The sequence below is a fragment of the Ursus americanus genome, chromosome 5 (assembly GCF_024610735.1).
Source record: "Ursus americanus isolate L20-20 chromosome 5, mUrsAme1.1.p, whole genome shotgun sequence".
Classification (NCBI taxonomy): domain Eukaryota; kingdom Metazoa; phylum Chordata; class Mammalia; order Carnivora; family Ursidae; genus Ursus; species Ursus americanus.
The window spans coordinates 10,858,535-10,886,361 of NC_142131.1; the positions used below are offsets into that span (position 1 = coordinate 10,858,535).

Consider the following 27,827-nt stretch of genomic DNA (forward strand, 5'->3'; position numbering starts at 1 on the left):
GGAAATATGAGATTCATGCAAGAATATTTATGAAAAATATACTTTCTTTCAAAGAAATAAAAGACAATAGTCTGATATTCAGAGTTACCAATTTCAGCAATTTCACATGCAGCTGTAGTCAAGGAGATGAATCACTTTATTACTTCATGAGATAACTTATTCCTTTTTCAAATTTGTGGGGAATTTCAGAGTAGGACTCTGAAATCCAACCTCGCATATAATGATCCTATACACATTGTTAGCACTTAGTCTCAAGACTCCTTCAAGTTCTAGTAAATTGTCCTTCAGGTAAAAGATGATTCCTGATTCTTCATGCATATAGGCATTATAATTATCTTCTTCATATGTTTTAGTTTTATACTTTCAGTTGTTCCCAATAGCCACATATCTCTAGATGCCCAGTTAAATTGCTACAGGGATTTACATACAGAAGCTCTTGGTAGAACTATGCTGTAAAACTTACTTTGATTTATATTTCAGTCTAGAATAAATTACTTCCTTTTCAATACACAGACAGCTTTGGGGCATAAAAGTGTTGGAAGAAGAGTGCAGGGAGACATTGGTTCTATATTTTCCTTACTTGTGACAGTCAAGATTAATTCCTTTTTTGTTTGTTTGTTTGTTCTAAAATGTTAAATAACAGCTGAATTTAATTTAATTTTATATTTACTTTTCAAGTGAATTTTAAACTTCTTTTAATATCTATAGAGTAGAAAATAATCAACATACAAAAGAGATAAATTAATTATCTAGAATCTTCACCATTATATTGTGGTGCAATTCATAGAGGTCTAATTTATGGGATGTTCTGGGGAGAAGTTTTGAAGAGATGCAGGCTCCCTCCATCAAGATCAACCTTGATGAACCTAAGTAAATGAGAGAAAATCATACAAGAGATAATTTACAAAAAAATTAGAAACCTTTGGAGAATTTAGGAACTAATCTGTGTGTGTGTGTGTGTGTGTGTGTGTGTGTGTGTGTGTGTGGTGGGGTAAAGTGTTCATGGCTGCCACCTTGGGTGAAACACATCTGGGACAGCAGTCAGAGTATTCAGTGAAGGAAATTCTTGAAGATTAGTTCTGCCCATTTCTTTAATACCATCATTGTCTTCTAATAATTTTCTGTCTTTTTGAAAAAAATGGAAATAGCTAATTGGGCCTTCCATATAGTTATTCAGGCCTTCCATATACTGAACTACAAATCAAAGTAAGTTTTACAGTATAGATCTACCAAGAGCTATTGGGTAGGGTAAACCCTGCTGGGATGAACAGCTTTGAAAGCATCTGAAGGTGACTGATCAGGTGACTCAAGTTCTTGTTCTACAGGTACATTATCTTTCCTTTACCTTCAGAGATACTGGTTTACAACCTAAGATGACTGTTCCCTTCCAATTCTTCATAATTCTAAGAATTTAATAGTTAATACTTTAACAGAAAAATTGTCTGTTGGAGTAAAAGTAAAGGGATGTGATCCTCACTGGTGCTGCGTCATCATCCTAAGACTGATTGCCTCCCCTTTACAACTAGAAGGATAAGATTTGTGCACAGCTTTAGTCCTTCCTCAATAGATTCTATATGTCAGAGTAGCTGACATTGAAACAAAAGATTCAGAATGTAATTGAAATCTGTATGTTAGCAATACACAAAACTTCCACAGAGAGCAGTTAAAATTAATAAATAATACATATATTCCATATTATAATCTGGATAATTAGAGAGATCTGCTCTTGAAAGGAATAGCAAGTAGACTAAAAACCAGATAGCGTATTAGAAGACTTGAATTAATACTACCAACTAATTGACTCTGGTAGAACATTCCATCCAAAAATAACAGAACACACATTATTTTCAGGTGCACATGGGATATGTTACCAAGAAAAGCTGTATTCTGGAAATCAAAAGAAGTTTCAATAAATTAAAAATAATGCAAGTCACATAAAACGTGTCCTGTGATCACAATAGAATTGCATTAGAAATCAGTAACAGTAGGATCCCAAAAGGGAAATTAGAATACATATTAATCCAAATAAAAATGGAAACACAACCTAGCAGAATGTGTGGGATGCTGCTAAGACATTACTTAAGAGAAACTCTATAAGACTAAATGCCTATATGTTAAGACAGCACAATAGGATGTCACGGACATTAATTTTCCTGTTAAGAATTTGGAAAAAGAATGGGGAGCCTGAGTGTGGCAGTTGATTAACCAGCAAACTTTTTTTCAGCTCAGGTCATGATCTTAGGGTCTGGTGAGTGAGCCTCTCCTGGGGCTTCACACTCAGCATACTGTGTGCTTCAGATTCTCCCTCTCCCTCTGCCTGCCCCCCATCCCCTGCTCATGCTCTCTCTCTCTCTCAAATAAATAAATACATCTTTTTTAAAAGAATTTGGAAAAGAAGAGCAAATGAAATCCAAATTAAGGAAAGCAAGTAAGATCAGAGTTTGGAAATAAATGAAATAAAAATTGGGAACAATAGAGAAACCCAATGAAACAAAAAAATCAGTTACTTGAAAAGATCACTAAAATTGATAAACTTCAATCCAGAGATGCTATTCCTCCAAAATAATGACAATACACTTCATAACATAGTTGAAGTGAACCCATTTCTTTGAAAGAAGCAAGCTACCAAGACTCCCTCAAGAAGACACAAATAGCTGAGTAGCCTATATTACAACAGAATTGAAATTTTAGTTCAAAGCCCTCTCCCTGAGAAAACTCAGGACCATATGTCTTCACTTAAGCATTCTACCAATATTTAAGGACAAAACAATAACAAAACACCTATACCAAAATATTAAAGGAAGGGCACTAAGGCTTAGGATCCCTTATAAACATAGATGCCAATATTACTTTAAAAAATTAATAAAATCCTGCAAAATATACAGAGGAAAATACATCATGATTTATTGGCCTCTATCCCAGAAATGCAAGGTTTGTTAACATTAAAAAATCAAGTAATATTTTATTTATGAGCTTAAAAAGAATAATCATAGGATCATATAAATTACAAATGCAGAAAAAAATGGTAAAATCTAACACCTATTCCCTGTAAATTCTTAGTAAACTAGAAAGTGAAGAGAATCTTCTCAAACTGATAAAAGGCATCTGAAAGCTTTCTACCTAAGATCAGGAACAATGAAAGAATGGGAGTACTCACCTCTATGCACCACAGCAGTGCAGTCTCTAGGCGTTGTAATCAGTGGAGGGGGAAAAAAAAAAAACAACCAGATAGGAAAGGGAAAAATTGGGAAAGGAAATGAAGAAAAATTTAAGTGTAATGGATATTTTCACTACCTTGATTCTGGTGATCATTTTACATGTCAAAACCTATTAAGATGTACAATTCAAAGATACTGTTTCTTGGATGTCAATTACATATCAATAAAACTGCTAAAAAACATTGAGAAATCAATTTATGTCAATTAGACTGACAGAAAGTTAGAAAAACCAGGTAGTAGGAACTTCCGTTTCAGAACTAGAAACATGGCAACTCTCACACGCTGCTTTTTTGCTGAAGCAAAAACTGTAGTTTTTCCATTAAATAAAAGGCACATACTCTCTGTAACCCAGAAACTCTTCTGCTAGACATATATCCTAAATACATGCTCACATAAATTAAAGAAATGTATAAAAAATTATAGGAGGGTATGAACAAATTGTAGCTAATGCATACAGTTGAATACGCGTGGCAGCTGGAAGCAGCAGACTTAATGAGTATGTTAACATAGGCTGGACTGAAACAAAGAAAACCCAAGACAACAGACCGGATGGACTTAGAAATACGGTGTGAAGGGTGCCTGGGTGGCTCAGTCCTTAACCGTCTGCCTTCAGCTCAGGGTGTGATCCCAGCATTCTGGGATCGAGCCCCACATCAGGCTCCTCTGCTGGGAGCCTGCTTCTTCCTCTCCCACTCCCCCTGCTTGTGTTCCCTCTCTCACTGGCTGTCTCTCTCTCTGTCAACTAAATAAATAAAATCTTTAAAAAAAAAAAAGAAAAGAAAAGAAATACGGTGTGGAATGGAACAAACAAACCAATATTGCAAATTATTATATAGGACCATTCGTGTTAGTAAAAATTTTATCAAGCTAAAAAAAGGACATATATTGTAGCCTGACACATACTAACTAAAGCATGCACATCAGACACTTTTGCTTGATTGCCTAATTGGGGTTGTTAGAAATCAGAGGATAGTAAAATGAAGAGAAAAGTGCCTGAATAAATAAATAAATTAAATTGAAAAGACAAAAAATGTATAGGTCTTAAACAAATTAATGATCATAATATTCCATGAACTATATAATTAACTCAATCCCTTATAGGTACATTAAAAATAATAATTAAAACAAAATAAAATATTGATTGCTCCCACATATTTCAGCAACTGGTGAGGTATTACAGACCTGGTCATAGCCATTAAAAATCAACTAATGGTGGATTGGCCTTGTATCACTGGTTCTATCTGATGTCATTTTCTAGTTGTTTGGAAACCCCAGATTTGGCAGCACAGGTGAATTCACAGCTTGGTGCAGTAAGCAGAGGAGTATGGAGTAGTTAGTCCCCAAAGGGACTTAGAATAGCTCATTTGGCTCTCTGTTAGGGAAACATGCTGGGCCCACACAGGGTATTGTCAAGATACCATTAATAAGATTAACATTCCATGCTGAATTTCTCATAATGTTCCTATGCCCAGTGCAATACACATTTCCTTTTTTTTCCCCCTCTTTTCAATTTTTTATTTAATTCTAGTTAGTTATCATACAGTGCTATCTTAATTTCAGGGGTAGAATTCAGTGATTCATCACTTACACGCAACACCCAGTGATCACCATAACAAGTGCCCTCCTAATACTCCTCACCCATCTAGCCCATACCCCACCCACTTCCCTCCATGAACCCTCAGTCCGTTCTCTATTTTTAGGAGTCTCTTAGGGTTTGTTTCCCTCTCCCCCCATATGTTCATCTGTTTTGTTTCATAAATTCCATATATGAGTAAAATCATATGGTATTTGACTTTCTCTGTCTTTATAACCCCCCCCCCCCCTTTTTTTTAGATAGAGAAAATTTCTCTTTATCCATTCATCAGTGGATGGTCTTTTGGGCTCTTTCCATAGGTCGGCTATTGTCGATAATGCTGCTATACAGGGTGCATGTACCTCTTCAAATCTACTTTTTTATCCTTTGGGTAAATACATAGCAGGGCAATTGCTGGGTCATAGGGTAGGTAGTTCTATTTTTAACTTTTCGAGGAACCTCCAAACTATTCTCCAGAGTGGCTGCACCAGTTTGCATTCCCAACAACAGTGCAAGAGGGTTCCCCTTTCTCGGAATCCTCACCAACACCTGTTGTTTCCTGTGTTGTTAATTTTAGCCATTCTGACAGGTGTGAGGTGGGATCTCATCGTGGTTTGATGTTTTTATTTCCCTTTTGATGGTGATGTTGAACATCTTGTCATGTATATGTCAGCCATCTGGATGTCTTTGGAAAAGTGTCTATTTGTGTCTTCTGCCCATTTCTTAACTGGATTATTTGGTTTTTGGGTATCGAGTTTGATAAATTCTTTACAGATTTTGGATACTAACCCTTTATCAGATATGTCATTTGCAAATATCGTCTCCCATTTCATAGGCTGCCTTTTAGTTTTGTTGATTGTTTCCTTTACTGTGAAGAAGCTTTTCATTTTGATGAAGTCCCAGTGGCTGATTTTTGCTCTTGTTTCCCTTGCCTCAGGAGATTATCTAGTAAGAAGTTGCTCCGGCTGAGGTCCAAAAGTTTGCTGCCTACTTTCTCCTCTAGGATTTTGATATTTTCCTGCCTCATATTTAGGTCTTTCATCCATTTTGAATTTATTTTAGTGTATGCTGTAAGAAAGTGGTCTAGTTTCAAGCTTCTGCATGTTGCTGTCCAGTTTTCCCAACACCATTTATTGAAGAGACTGTATTTTTTCCATTGGATAGTCTTCCCTGCTTTGTCAAGATTGACCAGAGAGTTGTGGGTTCATTTCTGGGCCTTCTATTCTGTTCCATTGATCTATGTGTCTATTTTTGTAACAATGCCATACCGTCTTGATGATTACAGCATCGTAGTATAGCTTGAAGTCCCAAATTGTGATGCCACCTGCTTTGATTTTCTTTTTCAAGATTGCTTGGGCTGTTTGCAGCCTTTTGTGGTTCCATACAAATTTTAGGATTTATTTTTCTAGCTCTATGAAAAATGCTGGTGGTATTTTGATCAGGATTGCATTATATGTGTAGATTGCTTTGGATAATATAGACATTTTAACAATATTTGTTCTTCCAATCCATGAACATGGAATGTTTCTCCATTTCTTTGCGTCCTCTTCAATTTCCTTCATAAGTACTAGCAAGTTGAATCCAACAGTACATTAGAAGAATTATTCACCATGATCAAATGGGAGTTATTCCTGGGCTGCAAGTGTGGTTCAGTATTCACAAAAAGATCAGTGTGATACACCACACTAATGAAGGAAAGGATAAGAACTGAATGATCCTCTCAATAGATGCAGAAAAAGCATTGACAAAATTCAGCATCCATTCTTGATAAAAACCCTAGAAAAAGTAGGGATGGAACCTACCTCAACAACATAAAGGCCATATATGAAAGACCCACAGCTAATTTCATCCTCAATGAGGAAACACTGAGAGCTTTTCCCCTACAGGCAGAAACAACACACGGATGTCCATTCTCACCATTACTATTTAACATAGTACTGGCAGTCTTAGTCTCAGCAATCAGACAACAAAAAGAAATGAAAGTCATCCAAATTGGCAAAGAAGGAGTCAAACTTTTACTATTTGCAGACAACATGATTCTCTACGTAGAAAACCTGAAAGACTCCACCAAAAACATGCTAGAACTAATACGTGAATTCATTAGTCATAGGATATAAAATCAATATACAGAAATCCGTTGTATTTCTGTACACCAATAATGAAGCAGCAGAAAAAGAAATAAAGGAATCTATCCCATTTACAACTGCACTAAAAACCATAAGATACCCAGGAATAAAGCTAACCAAAGAGGTAAAAGACCTGTACTCTGAAAACTATAATGAGGTAGGAAAGACATTAGGGTTTGAAGCTGATGGCCAAGAAAGAATTCTTGAGATGTTTTTGGTGCAAAAAATGTGATTTTATCAAAGCACGGGGACAGGACCCATGAGCAGAAAGAGCTGCCATGGGGTCATGAGGAGTGGCCCATTATATACTTTCAAGTTGGGAGGGGGTTAGGGATAGCATAAGTTTCTGAAGAATTTTGGAATTTCCAGGATGAAGGGGCTAGCTATTGTTGGGAAAAGGTCATCTATTACCGTCTAATAAAACCTTAGTCACGAGAGACTTCAGATGTATATCGGTGGACCGTATGCTTGGGGGATGATTGTCAACACGTATCTTGGGGCGTTTAGAGATAAAGGAAGTTTCCAAAGGAATTTTTATACGTTAAGGTAGACTTACAGGATCCTGGGGGAGGTGGGGTCAGGCTAGGATTGCCTTTTGCCCTTAACAAAATGTCAACATTTTGCTGAGTCCCTAGAGGAATGTCACTCTGCCTGTTTCAAAGACTTGTCAATGGGCTGTAGGTAGTAAGGAAATTTAATAATTTTTCTTCTGCCTTTGTTTCCCACATCATATAACACCCATTTCTTTTATTAAAGATCCATATGCAAGAGAGGAAACCTTGGTGTAAATAAATGCTTCAAACAGGAATTGTCCCTAGAAAAGAGGTACAAATCAAGGAAACTGGAGAATCCAGAACAAATGGTCTTTCTGCAGTTGCCGTGCTGTTGACTTCCAGGACAGTGGGAAAAGTAGAGCAAGGTAAGACATGTTGTCAGGGATAGCATGTCTACAAAAACAAAGAATATGGAATGGATTCCAAAGGCTTTAGAAATAGTAGGAGAATGATAATAAAGGAGGGTGATAGTGGAATGAAGGGGGGAAAAGGGTGTTTCTGCTGACTTTTCCTGATAAATTACCTAAAACATAATGTAGGGATGTGGGAAAATTATTAAACCCCTTTAATAATTTAATAATTATAATTAATTAATTAACAATAAATAAAATAAATATAATTTAATAATTATAATCCAGAGTGTTGGGAGTGTCTCACTCAATGAGTAAATATGCTATGAAATGCATGCACAAAATCTCCTTCCTTGCAAGTAACGGTATCCCTAAAGACTTCAAAATATGCAAGAGTTTAAAGAGCTGATTTGTTTAAAATTAGCATTCATAAAGGTCAGAGAATACAATACTTAGTTGTGAACAAACCTTAGTAACACAAAATTCCACTGGTAAAATTAAGCAACTTCCTCCATAAATATCTTCTTAAAACATATAGCGGGACATGGAAAATGAAGTGGGATATTTGATTTAAAAAAATGTGAGAAATCTAAAAACTTTAATTTGTATCATTTTCAGATTGCTTATTACACTGTAATAAAATGGTCTTGGAAAAATTTAATCATATTGATATATATATTAAGTTGTTTTAAGTCATTTATTTTTGTTTTGTAGTATTTGTTTTATAACCACCCCATCTTTCTTCATTAGAAGTAACAGATCTAGGGGTGCCTGGGTGGCTCAGTCAGTTAAGCTTCTGCTCTTGATTTTGGGCTAGGTCATGATCTCAGGGTCATGAGATGGATCCCCTTGTTGGGCCCCGTGCTCACTGGGGAGTCTACTTGAGATTCTCTTCATCTCCCTCTGCCCCATCCCCCAAATTCTGTGTCTTAAATAAATAAATAAACCTTAAAAAAAAAAGAAGTGACAGATCTAAGTGATCGGGGCTGAGATTAATGGGAGTATCTAAATGACAACTTGAAATTTGCAGAGTAGAGTGAATTTCTATGAATATTTACCCAAAATTCAAGTTATGGGGATTAATATTTTGATTCACTTTGATTTGGTTATGAATTCTGAGCTGAGATGACAAATTGGACAAATTCCTCCTCCTTTCTTAGGCTGTTTTACCTGGACATATTTAATTTAATGTAATTTCCTTTCTGGGCATAAATGCAAAACACTGAATTTATAACGTATATTTAACCCATTTTCAGATTTAAGAAGGTTAAGAATTCTCTTTTCCTGGAAGCATCTTTGATAACATATTTTTTAAAAGATCTTATTTATTTATTTGATAGAGAGATACACAGTGAGAGAGGGAACACAGGCAGAGGGAGAGGGAGAGGGAGAGGGAGAGGGAGAAGCAGGCTTCCCACTGAGCAGGGAGCCTAATGCAGGCTTGATGCGAGGCTCGATCCTAGGACCCTGGGATCATGACCTGAGCCAAAGGCAGACGCTTAAGGACTGAGCTACCCAGGTGCCCCTTTCTTTTTTTAAATTTTTTATTATGCTATGTTAGTCACCATACAATACATCCTTAGTTTTTGATGTAGTGTTCCATGATTCATTGTTTGCGTATAACACCCAGTGTTCCATGAAATATGTGCCCTCCTTAATACCCATCACCAGCCTATCCCAATCGCCCACCCCCTTCCCCTCTGAAGCCCTCAGTTTGTTTCCCAGAATCCATAGTCTCTCGTGGTTCATTCCCCCTACTGCTTACCCCCATATATATAGTTTATATATAGTATATATAGTTTATATAGTATATAGTTTTCCCCAAACTAATATTGCTGAGATATCCATGCTGAAATGGGGAGGAGAACGAGGAATTAATACATAAAGCAGCAGAGGACAGCTTTTCTATAACGAAAATCACAGACCCCAAGGACCAGACTCTGTGTCAGACGTACCCCTTTCCCTCTTCCGTGGAACACTTGATATCATAGTCTCCAAACGTGTTGGTATGTGAGCTCTGCCTAACCTGTGGTGTATAACTTCGGCCACCTTTCTCAACTTCTGTGAGTCTTACTTTTCTGAGTTGCAAAATAGGGATAATGATAGTCCTACCCCCTAAATGCTACTGTGAGGATTAAATAAGAGAGAAAAGCACTTAGCACAGTAGTTGTCATGGAGAGAGTGCTCAAAAAATGACTGTAGATAGATCGATAGATTTACTTGGCAGCATAAAATACATAATAGATCAGTAAATCATGCAAATCGGAAAACATATGGGAGATTCAGAAAGGGGTAATAGAATGCCTAAAAGACAGGAAGAACATGATGACAGAGTGTAATAGAGGCCCAAGAAACATTTAGTGAGCAATCGTGCATGTCATGAGCACCATAGTGGAGCCTGGCCTCCCCATTTAGAGTTAAAGGAAAATAATTGCAGCTCTCGAGAAAGTAGACAGTCACTAGGGCAGTGGTTTCGGCCTGGAATGTATTGAAATGAGCAAAGTGGGGACCAGAGTTGCGTTTTAGTATCTTAAACTTATGAATCTGATACTCTTAAATGTGCCAGATTTGATTCTATGCACTTCACAACTGAGAATCCATTTCATTTTCATATAACCCTATGAAGTGGGATTATTATTAGTGCCCCTATTTTACAAAGGGAAAACTGAGGTCTGGAGGGATTAAGTGACTTGCCCAGGGTGACGCAGCTGGTGACAGAGGAGCTGGGGGTTTGAAATCTGGCTGTTTAGCTCTGGAGTTCAGAGTCTCTTTCACACTGCTGTGCTGTTGCTTTGATTGAAATACCAAATACCGCACTGGATTTCTAGACCAGGAACAATTGCAATTGGTAATGAAGGACATTGTGTTCCTTCAAAATTTATTTTGCCTCTCATCATGACTGGGTTTAGAGGTAATGGACAGAGGTGAATGTACTTTAAAGGCCAAATGTCTCAGATGCGTAGAGAACATGTTTCAAGAATCTGGGTACACTGCAGGACAAGAGAAATATATGATTGGGTGCCTGAAGAATACTATTTCATTACATAGGTAATTCTATATTGCCAATTTAAAAAGAACTGTACATAATATATTTTCTCTGTATTAGCAAGTATTGTGTGTGTGTGTGTGTGTGTGTGTGTGTGTGTGTTTAATAACTGCTAGCATTTTCTATCACAAATATTTTTGCTAACGGTAATGGTTTATAATTACCTTATTGCCTTCCATGAGCTGTGGACGATTGTACCAAAGTCATACATACAAAAAACAGAATTAAATGGATTCAAATTTATTTGAAAAAGTCAGTTGCATAGCATCAGCATGAACTTGCGGCCCGGCATCATTCACTTAAAACTGATCATTGTTTTCTGTGCATTTATGATTATATCTTCTTATATAATTAGGACCCTGTATCAAAATCACAAATGCTTTCATTTCCATGAGTTCCACAACTAACCAGAAGTATTAAACTCTGTCTTTGGTGGCCTATTGTCTATTCAATTTCCCTCTACCCAGAATCTAGGCAATGGCTGAAACAAAGAAAGAAATGAGATACATTGTTATACATGCATTTAAAATACAGTTACAAAAAATCATGAATCCAACCTTTACATCATGTGACTTTTCACCTTACGCCCTGTCTTTTCTCTGTGTAGCGAATGTGATGCTTTTCTAGGAATTGTTTAGGAACTAAACCTATCCCTACACCCTAAACAAAGATTCAGGTGTGGCTCCTTTTCCAACCTATAAAATATTTAAATAGTTTTTTATTCTATCTAACATAGTCCCTTCTTTAAAAAATAAAATTCTAGAGTATAGCATACATGCAGAAAAATACACAGATCAAAATACTTAGCTCAATAGATTTTCTCAAAGTGAATGCACCCTGGAACCACAAGCTTGGTAATAAATAGATAACGAATGTGCCCAGATCTCCTTCTTGTGCCCTTCCGGTCACTAATCTTCCCCAAAGGACTCAGTATCCTGACTTCTATCACCATTGTTTGCACTTACCAGTTTTACATCATTCATCTAACTGGTTTCAGTTGAATTTATATTCGTGACTCATCTATGTTATTCATTGTTGGTGAAAAAGTTACTCATTCATTCTCATTAATGTATATAATTTCATTGCCTTAGTATGACATAGTTTTTTTAATCACTCTACTTGACATGGTTAATCTTTATTTTTATGATTCTGGTAAGTGTTTTATACTATCTCATGTGGCCACTGAGTGCTTTAAAAAAAATTATGGAAGTAGAGTTGACATACTGTGTTACACTGGTTTCAGGTGTACAACATAGTGATTTGACAAGTCTATTCCTTACGCCATGCTCACCACAAGTGTAGCTACCATCTGTCACCATCCAGTGCTGTTATAATATCAATAACTGTATTCCTTTTGATGTACCTTTTATTTTCAGGACTACTCATTTCATAACTGGAAGCCTGTAACTCCCACTCTTCTTCATTTATTTTGCTCATCTCCCCCCGCTCCCACCCCGGCAACCGTAAGTTTGTATTTATGAGGTCTGTTTCTGCTTTTGGTTTGCTTTTGTATTCATTTGTTTTGTTTTTTAGAGTCCACATATAAGTGGAATCAGAAGGTATTTTTCTTGGTATGACTTATTTCACTTAGCATAATATCCTCTAGATCCATCCACATCGTTGCAAATGGCAAGATATTCACTTTAGTTTTCATTAATGCCATTTATTATACCACTGTATCTTAAAGTTAATTGATACACAACTATCATTGGACTACTTTTAAAAATGTTTTATGATTTATTTCTAAAGCACTGTTTTTCATATGCTTGCAAATAAGTTGCTACTGAGGTGTTTTTTTTTAAAGCATAATCCCCTAATTAAATAAAGTTTAGAATAGACATACAGCAAAACATTGAGAAATGTTCATCAGTTCCTCAACCAGTTACCATTGCTCTTAAATATTAGTGTATTTACTTCAGTTAATATGTACTGCTTAAAATTTTGACAAGTACAATATTTATTTAGTACAGGTGTTTTTTCTGAAAGCGCTTCAAGGTGTCCAAGAACCTCCTAAGGTTGTAAACGGTTTCTTTTCTTGGAGCCATAGCTTTGAAAAGAACCCCAAAGGTATGAGTTAATGAGAGTTGAAACTATTCATGTGCATTGCTGTATTTGTAGCTCTAATCTACCTTGAAACATATTCTTATCTTGCTTTTAATGTAATGTATGATTTGAATTTTTTCATTATGTAGCTTAATAACGTCATTGAAAAACTGATATTTAAAGTGCTTTATATGTTTTTGTTTAATTAGGTTGGGAATTAAGATTTTTTGCTCTTTCAATTCTGAAAATTTTGTATATTTATGTCTCATCCAATTTTTAATATTTGGCTTGCAGTTGGTAAATTCATGTTTCAATTTTTTTAATTTTAATCTTTTAATGTGAGCAACTATAGCAAAATTTGAATCGAGCACCTATTATGTGCCTGGCATTGATCTAAATGCCAAAAACAATAAACAGCCCTCGATTTAATTGCATCAAGTGTGGGTTTGTGTGTGTATTTGGGGATAAGCATGATGGACCAGGTGAGATGTTTCACAAACTTTCTTTCGGAAAAATAAAAGAAAAACAACAACAACAACAACAAAAACCCTAAAAGTACAGGTCATAAAGATGATGTGTCTTAAAGACAGTTTCAAATACTTACAAAGAAAAAAAAAGTACAAATATTATGGGAGAAGCTAGAAAGAGACTTACAAAGAAATGATGGAACACAGGAGCCAGAGAAGGGTGAAGAAGACTGACAGAAAATATCTGTGTTTGAAAATGAACTATTTCATTTCTACAAGTTCTGATGAGCAGATGAATCATATGTTCCAGCACAATTTGCTCAAAAGCTAAAGTAATTTTAGGCTGTATTAGCATAAACCTAAATTATGGTCGTCCCATTGCAACTCTGCATGGTCAGACTGCTGGGACACTGGTGTTCAGTTCTCCATGCTGCCTTCAGTATTAACCGAGGTGAGAACGACTGTGAACGGAGACTGCAACCCAGATAGATAGGATCTAGGTTAACTCATGTACGAAGAACAGCAAAAAGCATTGAATATTGAGTCTAAAAAGTAGTTAAATGGAACACGAAATCCTCTCAAATCCAAAATATCTATTCTGCTAATGAAAAACTCATTATAATGATCATATAATATTATTACAATAATATTAAATTATATATTACTATAACAATTATTATTTTCCTGAAGGCAGAATTATATTCTTTCATAAAGAATATAATCACATTTTATAGACAATTACATATTATTTTATAAAGAATGTGTGACTTTGAAGAGAAAGAATTCTATGCAAATAAGCACAGAAAAATTATGTTGATTAACATTTATAGATCCCTCAACGATTTTTTGGAGAATGATTCTTTTCTTTTTTTTTTGAATGTTTAAATTTCCTGCAAGGAGAATCTGGAAAGAGCAGCAGTAACACTGGAAAGAGTTAGTTAAAAGGTTCTAAATAATAATAAGAAGAAAGAACAACAACAACAATATTGCTATGTTATTAAAACAGAAAATGATTATTTTAAAATGAAAAGCAATTGGTAGTCTGAAGAAATATGTTTGTCCTTCAGTAGGTTAAAATTGAAGAGCTAAATCTAAACATAAACTACATTTTCATCATTAGTTCAGAAACACCAAATCAAGATAAGGTAACAAAAGCCCTGGAAAGATATTGATTTAGACCCTACAAGTTAATTTAAAGATAAGATGGGTAGAAGAAAGAATTAGAAAAAATAGGATAAACCAGAGAAATTATAGTTTGTCCTTTATTTGTCCTTTCTTCATTTAGAACTATACGATAGTAATATCTATATGTATGTATTTAAATATATAAACTGTTGAAATAAGATTTATTGATTTAAGTTGTATACATGTAATATAAGTGTAAACATGCAACCGCATATTCAATTCAGCTAACTCACACATGTTGGGCCCACAATATATGCCATTTTTTATAGTTTTTGCTAAATTAGTTCATAGTAAGGAGAGGAAACAATTTTTATAAAAGCACTATAAGCAATAATTTTAAATCATATCAGACTAAATATTATCTTCATCGACCCTCTTTTAGTCAACATTTGAAAGATAAAAATCCTGTAGAAAATTGTCCACCTAATCAAGGCTCTTCAGAAGTAAAGTTTATCAGAAGAATGTAACATTTACAAGACAAATGAAAGCACACATACATCAATATTGTATCGTTTCTCTACCAACCATAATTATTTTCAACTGAAAAAAGAAGTGTGGTTTAAGTATGATGTGTTCATTAGGCATTCAGGACCTACATATATTATAGAACACCTATGTGCCAAGGCCTTTGATGGAGTTGCAAAGGAATTCACTCCTATCAGAAAACCAAATACTAATAAACCTAATGGATTAATAAGGTAAAATTATACAACAACCGACAATGTCTTTTGATACAGAGAGTCATGGGAGCAGGGAAGAAAAGACACCCAATGAAGTGTGGGAAGTCGGAGAGGGTTTATTTCAAAAAGACATCATACTGAAAGTATGGCTTTCGCTGAAACTGGAAGATAAAATAACAAGACAAAGAATAATGTTTCAGGAAGAGACAACAGTGAAAATATACAAAGGTAAGAGGAAGCAGTTGTTTAGGAAAGAAGAAGCAGTTAGCAAACCTAAATTCCAGGGTGTGCAAGTTTGAATAAAAGCTATTGATTCTGGAAAAGTAGGCCAAGTCTTAAAAAGAGAAGACTCGGCATGCAATTTTAAGAAGATTAAACCTTTTTCTGTAGTTGTTGGGTGATCACTGAGGGAATAAAGAGAGATAATCTCTTTTGCATTAAAGTTCTTTCTAGTTGTGTAGGGTATGTACTTGAAGGGTACAGGACTAGAAAAGGTGATCTCAGTTAGGAGGTCTCTCTGATCTCCTCTAGAAATGATAAAGACTGTAATGAGGCAGGATCAATAGAGGTTATAAAACTGGATGAATTTCTTATATAATTACAGATATAGCTGAAATATTTAAGGGGTAACGTATGAGAGTATTAGGAATAGGATTCTTTGAGAAGCAGACTTTGAGCCGGTTTACTGTTCCATATGTTTATTGGAGATCACAATGGTATCAATACTTTTAGAAAGGGGGAAGAGGAAATAAGGATGGGCAGAGGGAGAAATCCAGCTGTGATTTAGTCCAAACAGTTTCAACAGACCGAAAGGGAGTTCCAGAGGCTGAAATAACTGGTCAGGATGTCCTGCCTTGGGCTAAAATGAGTTTCTATCCTGCCTATACATTTAGTCCTTAGGTGTGGTCCACACTGCCAACAGCATGACGTGGGTGGAGGCAGTCCACTGAAGTCAAGGCAAGCCCTGAGAAGGGCTGACGGTGGAAGATGGAGTGTTGACAGCCTTCCTAGTACCCAGGAAACAAGACCATCTTTGCAGAGAGATTTGAGCGGTGGCTCATCTCCGAGTCCATCACAGTAGGTGTTAGGGAGAAGAATATCCGAGGTCGATTCTGAATTCTACAGTTGGAGAAGAGGATTCTGGATGATTCAGTACAGGAAGTTTGCAGAAAGAATGACAGTGTATTGATGGGAAATTGTGTCTGGCTTGGAGAATTCAGTTGCAGCCCTATTGAATCTGACTGAGTATTTTTAGGTAAAATAGTACTTATAACAGCTTTGCCACCGGCCACATCTCTGCATATACCAGTAAGTTTAATTTTGTCAAGTAAATCTCTATTGTCAGCCAATATAAGTAAATATATTTAGTAATGCATGGATCAAGGAAAGTGACTAAAACTGAAATGCATGTCATTTACTGGAAAAACAAAGCTAAGTACATGTCCTATTCGGAAAAGAATCAACATCTTCCTCAAAAAATAACAGGTTAGGGGTGCCTGAGTGTCTCAGTCAGCTGAGCGTCTGACTTTTAGTTTTGGCTCAGGTCATGATCTCAGTTCCTGAGATTGAGCCAAGAGTCAGGGAGTCTGCTTTTCTCCCTCTCCTTCTGCCCCTCCCCCCATTCAAATTTTCTCTCTCAATCTCTCTCATATAAATAAATCTTAAAAAAAAATCACAGGTTAGTTTCCATAAACAGTGACACATCATAGGAAATCTTTCAAATACATCTTAATCTCAAAATAGAAAATATTAAATGTCCTATAGTAAGAAATTAAATAAAATGAAATTAATCGACAAAGTTGGGGGTTGTGTCTTTTTGTTTTGTTTTGTTTTGTTTTTCCTAAAAATAGCTGTAGTTCACTGGAGGTTTTAATGCTATAGCTATTTACAAAACCATTTTTAGGAGTTCCATGCAAAAAGTGACCATTTTTTAGTGCTGTATCATGACATTTCATGAGATTTGGCATGATACCTTATAATAACTTCATTTTCTTCACAGGAAAAGAAATGAGGCTACTGCACAGTAAGAATTTGCAGTAAATCTTACAAGAACTCAGTAGCTTGGCATTTATTGCCCATCGCTTCCTTTTGATTTAGCGGGTCTGCCCTTCAATATTTCTTTTCTCCAAATACTTGCCCAACTCTGTTTTTAAAACGATTTATACTGGTGGCACATTTTACAGCCTTTGGTAGTTTGTGGCATATGTTATTGTGTCCGAATGATCCCACTCTAGTATATTTAGAGAAACTTCTGGACATCTTTGGTAAAACTCAATTATTTTAAGGGTCTATATCTCCAAGAAAGAAGGGTATGGTACCATCCAGTGCTATTCCATGAGGAGAGTTTTTCTTTAAATGTTGCTATATATTTCACTTTCGGTTTGAAGGAAAATATCTGGAAGTGGACTTGTTGAAATTTTTTTCTTTGTTTTTGAACTTGTTGGATAGTATGACTGTTAAACTAGGAGGGCATGCATTATAAATATAAAATGTTTTATAATTTTTATCCATAGAGTTTGCATGAGTAAAAAAAGGGGGAAAGTAAATAAATACAACAGAGAGATATTTTAGGCACCGAGAAATGTTATGAAGACCATACTAGTTTAAATCATGCAAAATATGTGTGAAGAGATGAATGTGAGCTAAGACATGAAGACCGAGGAAATCCAGCCCTGAAACCTTTTAGAGAATATCACTGTAGCAGGGAAATTAGGAATTGCAAAGGTTCTAGTGGGAATGAGTAGAAATAATGATCCTTGTGCATAGTGGGTATTCAGGGATTATCAAGAACAGCATCATAGGGGAGGTAATATTTAAACAAGATCTTGGAGGAATTCACCTAGAGAAGGGAGATGCCAACTCACTCAGGACTGGAGCGAACTCATGTGGGTACCTGAAATATTCTGGGGCAGGAAGCAGATGACAAAGCTGAATATCATTGTGTGTAAGGGAAATAGAAAGTAAACTGGGATCGAGCCCCACGTCAGGCTCCTCCGCTATGAGCCTGCTTCTTCCTCTCCCACTCCCCCTGCTTGTGTTCCCTCTCTCGCTGGCTGTCTCTATATCTGTTGAATAAATAAATAAAATCTTAAAAAAAAAAAAGAAAGTAAACTGGGACTATACATTGAAAAACTGCAAAATCCATGAATAAGCCAGTGAATGATTTGAAGAAGGGCCTAATATGAACACGGCTGTGCTTTTGAAATATTAGTCTGGCAGCAGCAGGGATAAATGATTGGGTGTGTGGAAGGCAGGTTGGAAAAGAAGCAAACAGAAGGGTATTGAATGCATCTGTTTAAAGATGATGAGTGTGCTTTTCTGTAGCACTGGTAATAGAAATGAAAAGGAGAGAAAATATTCCTAAGCCTTAAAGGAAGAATTAAATACGACTGGCCACGAGAGTTGAATTTGATGTTAGAAGATAGCACAGACAAGGCTGTTAGATCACAGCAAAACAACCAACCAAGAGAATGAAGGGCAGTCAAGGTTGAGATACTCTATTGAGTAGTCTAAGGGCAGAAAAGAAGACACTGCTTTTGTCAATTAGGAGGTTATTGATAATCTCTAATGCAGAAAATTTAATTGTTCACTACAGGAAGACTGGAATGATGGGGAGAGGAAAATATGAAAGGATATTATTAAAAAACATAGAGGTCATTCATTGTAAACCAGAGAACAGATGATACAGCTGCTTTCATGATATTAGTACAGCTCTTTGTGGTTGGACATATCACATGATTGTAAAATATGAAAATATATTGAAAGTCATATAAAATCTAGATCTGTGACATTAAATGTGCATTTTAATGATTAATAAAATTAAAGAAGCTTCCCTAGAGATGGAGTTAAAGGTGTATGACATTCTGTGGGGCTGGACTATCTGAACTCTACTGCATTCATAATAGTGATACTAAATTTAATAATACAAATAAGCTTGAATTTTGTTTTTGAGTTTGAATTTTGAAATTTAGTTTAATTTATTAATTTAGTTTATGTATTTTCTCAAGAAAAAAATAAAAAATGGAAAATGAATGGAAATAAGATAAATTATATTTCCTTCAAATGAAATAAAATCAATACTATTTTATAATGTTTCCTCTCAATGTTTTTGCTATATATAATTTTTAAAATAGTTGTTTTTATTATATACATCCCATAGTCACTATATGACTGATACTTAATGCAGAAGTGTGTATATATATAAGATGTTTATCTTACAAACTTACAAACCATCAGGCTCCATATTGCCATCTGGTTGGCAAGTTGATCAAACAACAAAAATTTGATTTAGAGTCATCTTTCTTTATCAATCCTGGCAGTAACAGTCTTAGGTTTGCTTCTCAAGATAGAAACTGAAGGTGGAGATTTATGGGCAGTGAGTTTATTGGGAACCAAAAATACATGTAAAGGAGAGATAAAAGCAAGATTGGGGGAAAACAGAAACTCAGTTTTGATGGAATTGCAACAAAGTCTTCAGCTGATTTGTTGAGATATCTAAGAGAGCCAGTCCTGCAGTTTTCTTCCAATGCAAGCAAGGAAGCTGACCCTTTGTATTCCTGTAATACCTGTCATCAGACGCAGGCTGCCCCAGGGAAGGATGAGCTTAGTGAAAGCAATTCCTCTTGACCTAGGGCAGTTCCCACAGTGGCTCAAACCACTGGCAATTAGCAGGCAACAGTCGTGGCAGAAAAAGAGCCTATGCCCCAAATGGAAGGAATGCAGGCGTATTATACTATCTACTGGCTTTTCTCCACCTTTCAGAGCCTAGTTACCACAATACCAAAAGTCTTAGTCTTTTTTGAAGGGTCAGTAATGTATCTTCAACACTTAGAAAAATTGCATATCCCATAGCAGACATTGGCTGTTTGATAAATGGGCTTTTCCCCTAGATCTAAACCACGCAAAGATGTTTATCTGTAGGCTTCCTTCGCTGGCAGAAGAAATTTCTCTAGATAACCTTTTCATTGATGACTTCAACTCAAGGATCCCAGCTTCATGTCCGAGTGTCCATGTGAACTCCCCACCTAACTGAATCCTCGCCTGTTCTTTGACTGGCCATCGGTGTGTCCAATGCTTGAAATCCCTGAAGTGGGCACTTGTATACATTCCGTGACGCTAAAATTATTACTCTGCTTTTTATAAATTGTTTTGTGTTCCATTTTTCATTTGCATTTGTTTGTTTAGTCCATTTATATTTATAAGTGTTGACTATTCTTGGTGGTTTTTGTAAGCTTTGTAAAGTATTTAAATTTGTTGTAACATTTCATGTGTGGTGTCAGAATATACACTCTCTCTCTGACTTGTGGCTATTTGTAATCAGGCCTGTTGGGCATGTAGCAACTCTGTTTTGCTCTTCTTTAATTGGCTGGAATATGAAAATGTCACTGTTCTGTGAAGATTGTACTAACTCATTCTTTTCCAAATTTATTGAAGTCATTTTTTAAATTTTTATGTAAGTAGTGACATGCACATTACCTCTTTTACTGTTTCCTAATGGCCCATTTATTTATTTTTATCCAATAGCACAAAATCAGTAGATTGAATTCTCATTTTCATGAACCAATTGACCTTTGTTTCCTGATGGGAACAACTTTGAGTAGAAAGCTATCAGGTTTTAAAAGTGATCCATTCAAATTCTGTAAACTCATTTTCAGAATGCTTTTGGAAACAAATACAAACACTACCTTTATGCATCACTATCCTTGTTGCCACTACCATACCCTCCGGATCATTATACACACACACTTCTTTCTCCCACTCCTGCCTCCCTCACAACCACAAGACTAGTGGTTCCTCCTTCATAGCTCAGGACAAGTATCTCCTCTGTGTAATAGCTCTGTAGTCCAATGAAATTTGTATCTCATTGTATGATGATGGTATTCACATATTTTTATTTGATCTATCTCCTTCACTAGAATAAGAGCTCCTAGAAAGAAGCAAATAGGTCTAATTAATGCTTATAAATAAAATACATACCAAAAATACCCCAAAACAAAACAAAACAAAAAAACCACACCTAGCATAGTTGCTTTACATTGCAGATACTCATGTTGAATATTGAATAACTGACCAATCCCTCAGTTTTTCAGATGCTTTCAATGTACATATATAGATATTTTATAAATTTCTCACAATTTGAGTTTGTTTTTTGGCGTTTGTTTGTTTTGCCTGCAGACAAATGTCACCACGATGTGCAATGACAGAAGCAGAGTTTGGAGTGATACAGTTACAAACTAAGAAATGCCAAGAATGAACGGCCACCACAGAAAGCTCCAGAAAGTCAAGGAGTGCGAGTCTCATGGTGAGCATAGAGCTGCTGACACCTCGAATTTGGACTTCTAGCCTCTGGAACTGTGAGAGAATAAATGTCTGGTGTTTGGGGTGAACAGTTGGTTATAGCAGCCCTAAGGACATATATGTCCTCTCTACAGCCAAACAAAACCAGATAAATATATCATACACATATCTGTGTTTTGGAAAGTGATGTATCATGATACACTTATTTACAGAAAGATTTTTATGGTCTAAAAGTATTGGTAACAGTGCATATTACATCTCTCTTCGGTAGATTATGATGGTTAATTTTATCTGTTACCTTGACTGGACCAGGGGTGTGCAGATATTTGGTCAAACATTATTTGGGAGTTTCTGCAAGGGTATTTTTGGATTAATGAACTGAGATTAACATTTTAGTTGGTAAACATAAAGCAGATTGCCCTTCATAATGTGACTAGACCTCATTCAATAAGCTGAATAGAACAAAAAGAATGACCTTTCCCCAAGTAAGAGGGAATTCTCCGGGTGATTGCCTTTAGATTTCATCTACACCATTGGCTCTCATAAGGTTTCAAGCCTGCCAGCTCACACTCAGTTCTGATTTTGCCAGTCTCCATAATTATGTGAGCCAATCCTTTATAACAAATAAGTTTCTCTGTCTCTCTCTCTCTGTATATCTATAATATGTATCAGTGTGTGTGTGTGTGTGTGTGTGTGTGTGTGTGTGTGTGTGTGTGACACAAAAACCTAACACAGTTTATGTGGTTCTGTTTTCTCTGCAGAACCCTGACTAATATAGATGTCTGATTATTTTCATATATTGACTCTGGAGAGTTCTATGGTAAATTTACTTATACAACTTTGTTTAACCCACCTTTTTTGAAATTTGATTACTTAAAGTTTTATTCACTGAGTTCCTGTAACATCACATAAATCCAGTGTGCTGTGATTTTCACTTGGGAAAAAATATATGTATTCAAAACATATAAGAGTATAGCTATAAGAGCTTTTTGAAGCAGCATTGTATAATCAGTAACTCCGTGCATCATTAAAAAAAAAGATTTTATTTATTTATTTGAGAGAGTTAGAGAGCATGAGAGAGAGAGAGGGAGAGAGAGAGAGAACATGCACAAGCAGGAATGGGGGAAAGGGCAGAGGGAGAGGGAGAAGCAGGCTTCCCACTGAGCAGGGAGCCCGACTCTGGGCTCAATCTGAGCCTAAGGCAGATGCTTAATGAATGAGCCACCCAGGCACCCCTCCTTGTATTATTTGTGACACTTGTACCTGCTCAGTTGTGACTCGAAAGCCACAACTGCCTGAAAGTAGTAGTATGGCCCTTTAAGTGACAGGATTTCTGTGGGTGCTGACCAATCCATGTTAGATTGATCTATCATTTCTGACCAATTGGTTATTCTCAGACATTAGGAATTATGACTTCCAAAGAACAAACAGAGCAAGCCAATAGGTCTAAATTAATGGAAGTGTGAGGTAAACACTTGCACTCTGGTTATTTTAACTTAGTTAACAGTCAAAAACCTTTTATCAAAGTAAGTATACAAAGTTATTTTATGAACAATAATGAATGAAAACCACCACGTTACTATTTCTACAAATGGTCATGCTAAGTAGTAGTGTGTACAAAATGATTGGATTTTAGTGATTCCACAAAAACATATTCCGTTGATGGAAATGAGGGTTTTATAGACGTAATCAAATTGGATGGGTTCTGTATGCTGTCTTTTAATGCATGAAACCAAGTCATATTTATTCTATCGTTAACTGGCTTTTATTTTAATTGAGTCACTGCTTTTGTTAGATTATTTCTATATTTAATCAAGATTGACTTGTACTACATTTTTATGAATAGACTTAGTAATGTACCATAAAAACATGTTTGCACAGTATTATAGGATTAACTATTGTGCCTCCTTGACAAAAAAATGTTCTCTATTTTTTTACAAGGAGAGGATATACTTTTTATTGAAGTATAATTGACATACAATATCCTATTAGTTTCGGGTATACATCATAGTGATTTGATGTTTTCATAATATATGAAATGTTCCTCGTCTAGATACCATCTGTTTCCATATAAAGTTACTACAATATTATTGGCTATATTCCCTATGCTGTATATTACATCCCTATTACTTATTTATTTTACAATGGTAAGTATGTATCTCTTAATTCTCTTCACCTATTCTCTTTACCTGGCCCTCTAACCTCTCCCCACTCTGGTAACGAACAATCTATTTCTTCCATATGAGTCTGTTTCTGTTTTGTTTTGTTTGTTCATCTGTTTTGTTGTCATTTGGTTTTTGTCTTTCTCTGTCTGACTTATTTCACTTAGTATAATACCCTCTAGGTCCATCTATGTTGTCGCATATTGCAAGATCTCATTGTTTTTTTTTTTTTGTGGCTAAGTAATATTCTGTTGTATACATACACCACATTATTATTTTTTAATAATATAATATAATAATATACATTAATATATAATATTAATATATTATATATTATCTATTACATATAATATATAATATATTAATATATAATAATATAAAAATAATTTTATAATTATTTTTTATAATTTGTTTTGATTATACAATGTAAGTATATGCCTTTTTCTTATAGGAGATTTCTGGATTGATTTATTTTTGTTTGGGATATATGTCTTTCTACTATCACATTAACCCTTTTGATTCAAGAGCTTAAGGGGAAGTATAGCTTTTCTGACCTAGGAACAGCAAGAATGGAGTGGTGTGGCATTATAAATTCAATCAACACACTGACAAATCATCTCAATGGTTTTAATCTTCCAAAAGGCTAAATCATGAGAAGGTAGTAAGCTTATGTACTTAACAGACTGATAAAGATTAAAGAGCACATCAGAGGAAAGTGGGAAGTTGTCTAGGTGAGACAAGCCCTTAAGGAAAATTAGAAGGGGAAATTTGAAGGTATGAATAAATTATATCATTAATATTTGGTTTTGTTATACTGTTCTCACTGATTCTGATATTAAGATTTGAGTTGGACAATTAGTTTTAATTTTGTTTATTCTCACCAGTGTATTTCTAAAATGTCCAAACGATAGACTTATGTCCTAAGTTAGTTATTTTCTGTGACTAAAAATTGATTAATTTAGTACTAGACTTTTTTTGTGACTTTTATTGGTGCAAATATTAATAATTTTGTAAATCTGTACTTTCTAAGTCCGAGTCACTGCATATTGAAGAATTCAATGACTAGACTCTTAAATTCTTAAATACCAGAAGGGAAATATTCAGTGAGTTATAAACTGCCTGCTATTGCTATTACTTCAAGGTAATATTCAATATAGGAGCAGACGAATTTTAATGTACTATGACAAAAACTATGTGTTTACCAGGAAATTGCAGAGAAACAATTTTTTTATATATAATGTGCAAATATATTTAGGTAATAATTCAAAAATTGTAGTGGTTTAGTATCTTTGCAAAGTTTATTATTGTTAGTGAGAATACAGCAGGAAGTTTTTTTCCCCATTGAATGTTAAGTATCTAAGGGAGAAGGTCTAGCCAGAGGAAAACTCCTTTTCAATTGTAATGGTTAAATAGAGGTTATCTGGGCATGTTGTAATTCTCACAAAAGGAGACATGAAGGCTTAAGTAAGTAAAGGGATAAGTTTATGAGAATTTTCATTTGAGAGAAGAGTCATTTGTTTGAAGGTAGTTGTGAAGTGGATTTGAATTATAAGACAACACAATACATAAGAATCAACACAGCAGAAGAAAGCAAAATTAGTCTGTTCATCCTATTCTCTGACAGTGAGAGCAAATAATGAGTGGTCACATACGGTTTTTCTAAATTCCGTCAGAGTTTATCTTCAATTTAGAGACAACGTAAGTCATTCACACAGTCCAAATGTAATTCTGAGTTTTAAAGAATTCTATTTTAATAGAGAACAAACTGATGGTTACCAGAGGGGAGGTGAGGGGATGGGTGAAATAGGCGATGGGGATCAAAGAGTACACTTACTATGATGAGCCCTGAGTAATGTATAGAATTGTAGAATCATTATACCATACATCTTAAACTAATATAACATTATATGCTAATTACACTTTAATTAAGAAAAAAAAAAAAGATTCCTGTGTCAGTAGGGCCCAAACCCAAAGCTGTGCTAAGCAGAAAATTTTTGCACAAAGCTTTATGTATCCTAACTCTTTATAAAAACAAATTTCAATAAGACAATATTCAAATTTAAATTGAATCTTTGTTTATCTTCTACCTCTGACAAAGAAGTCGACAATTGACCTACTTTGTGCCTCCATACTACGTTTGCCTCTTCTGGATATTTTCTACAAATGAAATCATATATGTATGGTCTTTGTGACTGGTTTCTTGCTCTTAGCATAATGTTTACAAGGTTGATCCATGTTGTAGTACGTATGTATATTCATTCCTTTCCTATTAACAAATACTATTCCATTATACGGATATACCACACTTTGTTTATCTACTGATGAGCAGTTGATGGTCATGTCAGATGTTTTCATGTTTTGGCTATTCTGAATAAAATAAATACATGAACATTCATGTATAAGGTTTTATGTGAACATATATTTTCAATTTTCTTCGGTGTATACCTATATACGTACTATTGGGTCATATGGTTTGTCCTTTTTCAGGAACTGCCAACGGTTTTCCAAAGCGGGTGCACCTTTGTTCATTCCTACTGGCAGCTTATGTAGATTCCAATTTCTCAAATCCTAGTCAACATCGTTATTGTCTGCCTTTTAGCCCTTAAGATTGTAGCCTTTTTTTAGATTTGAATCATCCTAGTGGGTGTAAAATGCTATCTCATTGTGATTTTGATTTCCATTTCTTTATCTGGTTGATGGAATACCCTTCATTCTCAGTTTTTGGGTAACATATCAATAATTACACATTATAAATGGTTTAAATTCACCAAACAGAAGAAAGAGATCAGCAGAGTGGCTAATAAAACGCAACCCAAGTGTATGCTGTTTAGAAGAAACTCACTTCAATTTCAGTGACATAGGCAAACTAAAAGTAAAAGACATAAGAGGTATAAATGCAAACTTTAATATAAAAGCTGGAGTGACTATATTATAATCTGGCTAATTAAGAAGATTACTAGAGACAGAGAGATACATTAAATATTTTTTAAAAGGATCATTCAAGAAGGTAGGTGTGTAATGATCTTAAATGTGTACATACCAAATAACTGTCTCAAAATACATGAAACAAAAACTGGTACCACTGAAAGGAGAGACAGAACATCAGTAATTTGAATTGGGGACTTTAACACCTGCCTTTCAGCAAATGATAGAACTACTAGTCAGAAATCGGCAAGGATATAGACAAGTGGACCAACATAGTCAACTAGTAGAATCTAATTGTCACAACAGAATACTCCAACTATCAACAGCAAAAGAAGCATTTTTCTAAAATGAGATTTTCACCAAAATAGTCCTTATTTTGGGTCATAAAACACAATTTAACAAATTTAAATTAACTGAAAGTATATAGTGTGTTATCTAACCATTAAGGAATCAAATTAAAATAGACAACAGGAAAATATGTAATCACATTGTATAATTTTTAAAATGTAACTAGAAAATGGGCAAATGCCATGGATAGACATCTCCCTAATGCATATAGACAGATGGCATCTAAGTACCTGAAAAAACATTCAACATCATTATACATTCAGGAAATAAGAAATTAAAACCACAATGAGATATTACTATGCACCTATCCGAATGACTAAAATAAGAAAGAATGTGAACACCAAATGGTGGGAAGGATGTGGAGAAACTGCATCACCGTTACATTGCTGTCGAGAATATAAAATAGCACAGCCACTCTAGAAAATACTTTGGCAGTTTCCATAAAACCAAAGCTGTAATTACAATACAACTTAGCAATTACTTACAATTACTGGTCATTTATTCCAGAGAGATGAAAACTTATGTTGACACAAATACTCATACAACAGTGCTCATAACAGCCAATCTTATTCTTAATAGCCAAAAAAAAAAAAAAAAAAAAAAAAAAGAAAGAAAAAAGAAAAAGGAATAGTTCAGGTATCTTTTAACAGTTAAATAGTAACAGAACTATAATTCATACATACTATGGAATACTGCTTAGCAATAACCAAGAATGAACTTGATATACACAACAACTTGGATGAGTCTTCAGTAAATGACGCTGAGTGAAAGCCAATCTCGAAAAGTTATATAAGTTATATAATGTATGATTCTATTTATGTAACATTTTAAATAGAAGTTAAACAGAATTTTA

At 35.1% G+C, this 27,827-nt stretch overlaps 1 long non-coding RNA gene across 2 annotated transcripts in view; it reads left to right on the forward strand.

Annotated features, from left to right (window-relative positions):
• LOC123799277 (uncharacterized) overlaps positions 1-27,827 on the forward strand; it is a 541,652-nt gene that overhangs the window by 271,950 nt on the left and 241,875 nt on the right. Inside the window, exons 7-10 of one of the 2 annotated variants that reach the window (XR_015724365.1) lie at positions 7,674-7,836; positions 12,244-12,330; positions 15,300-15,470; positions 21,417-21,543. This is a non-coding gene — a long non-coding RNA (uncharacterized LOC123799277). The remainder of the gene's footprint in view (positions 1-7,673; positions 7,837-12,243; positions 12,331-15,299; positions 15,471-21,416; positions 21,544-27,827) is intronic. The other variant, XR_015724366.1, reaches the window with a different exon arrangement.